This window comes from Limulus polyphemus, unplaced genomic scaffold (assembly GCF_000517525.1).
Source record: "Limulus polyphemus unplaced genomic scaffold, Limulus_polyphemus-2.1.2 Scaffold5046, whole genome shotgun sequence".
NCBI classification, from domain to species: Eukaryota; Metazoa; Arthropoda; class Merostomata; order Xiphosura; family Limulidae; genus Limulus; species Limulus polyphemus.
Genome location: NW_013670656.1, coordinates 57,596 through 59,626, shown reverse-complemented (window position 1 = coordinate 59,626; position 2,031 = coordinate 57,596). Strand labels below are relative to the sequence as shown.

General features: G+C 32.1%; 1 protein-coding gene across 2 annotated transcripts in view; it reads right to left on the bottom strand.

Annotated features, from left to right (window-relative positions):
- The window catches only part of LOC106472050 (stearoyl-CoA desaturase 5-like), a 28,139-nt gene that overhangs the window by 8,641 nt on the left and 17,467 nt on the right, over positions 1-2,031 (bottom strand). The gene's annotated exons all lie outside the window — the stretch shown is intronic.

Here is a 2,031-nt window from a genome sequence, read left to right as displayed (position 1 = left end):
TGACTTCCACTGACAGAAGAATGTTAGTGTTTCTGCTTTCAAACTAACTGTTTGTCCCCTTATATCTCCCTAAATAAAAAATCATAGAGACGCCGCAGGAAGTGTACCACAGACTTGGTAGTGGTAACAATAACAACAACAAAAACAACAGTTGTCCATTAAAGCTAAAGTAAGAATTTCTGTTGGAACTGTAAACACAATAATTCACAGGTTTTACGGCTACAACAACGACACGTTTTGTTTTCACAAGTTTCTTCTGTGAACACAAACTGTGCTACATATCTTTCTGTGAACACAAACTGTGGTAGATATCTTTCTTCTGTGGACACAAACTGTGGTAGCGATCTTTCTTCTGTGAACACAAACTGTGGTAGCGATCTTTCTATGAACACAAACTATGGTAGCAATCTTTCTTCTATGAACACAAACTGTGGTAGCGATCTGTCTTCTGTTAACACAAACTGTGGTAACAATCTTTCTTCTGTGAGCCTTTGAATTGCGAAAGGTTTTAAGAGTGTCATGTTTTATTTCGGTAATATTAAGTCAGAAGTAGTGGAACGTATAAAAACATGCACAAAGCTTTATCAAACTTTGTAAGTTAAACAACTATTGCAAGAAGCGGGATGTCAGCTAGTAAAAACAACATTTAAAACACTACAGCTAAAATAGTAACAATTATGTTTACATTCTGCCATGAAGTATTACTGTAATTCAATATGAAGTGTTTAGAATAGGCTATTATACCCTTCTTTACGGTAATGGAAAGTAGGAGTCGTAAAGTACACTGAATAAGTAAACTACATAAAGTCTATCATAAGTTTGACAAAATCAATCTGTAAGTTGAATTGAAACAAACTGACACATCAGTTCCAGACCAACAAGTCAGTTTTTAACTATGATGACAAACACTTAACACTAACGTGTACAACACTACGTTTTAACCATAACGTGCTTTTACTCTAAAATTAATGAGAACATTTATTTTAACACATAACGAAGAGAATACTCAGTGTTACATCACTGCTTGGCTTAATCCAAATATCACTTTCTTAGCTTGGAATATATCACGTAGTTGGTTATTTTGAAGTAGTAGTGTATCGTTAATAAAAAAATATGATTAGACTAGCTTTCTGGTCAAAGTAGACAGCACGTGCTTACGTCTACACCTGGTTGATTTTACTTGGGATAAACTGACACTGTAACAAGTCTGTTATGGTAATGATAGGTAACAAAGTTAAATTAATTTAAACTCGTTCATAGAAACACTTCTGTTTCCCACTACACTTGTTAGTTGAGTATTGATGAAAACTATTGTAAATCACAATATGTCTATATTTAGAAAGGTGTTCTTAAAGTCATTAACAGCTTTAACTGTTTAATAATATATACTTATTATTTGAATATTTAGGGCTATAAGATGGTTAGTTTTGATTTTATGGTTAATAGAAAAGTGGAATTCTGGTTTGGCGTCAATACATCTTGGATAATTTTTCTCTAACAGAAAACCAAGTTAGATGGTTTCTTTAAAGAATAAATCTTGAAAGATGAAGTTTGTGGAGAATCTTCAAGACTATTGGAGTTTAGTTGAAACTTATTGTGGAGTACAAACGTATAAATGTCTAAAGTATTTCAACTTTATATTGGTTATTTCAGATAGTGTATGGGAAGTGTGATATATTGTATTATGGGTTTCCTATATCAAGGTAGAACCCTGTCCAGAAAGTAGCAAGAAACACCTTGTTCAATGAAAAACCAACAATGATACGAAACCACTTTATCTTGGCTACTACACAAATATTGCATCTCTAGAGAAAATAAGAAGAAATTAAGATGAAGATAAACATAACAAAGTCTCCGAACACTATTAAAATGCAGATAAAAATAACAAAGTTTACGAACACTATTAAAATGAAGATAAAAATAACAAAGTATCCGAACACTATTAAAATGCAGATAAAAATAACAAAGTATCCGAACACTATTAAAATGCAGATAAAAATAACAAAGTATCCGAACACTATTAAAATGCAG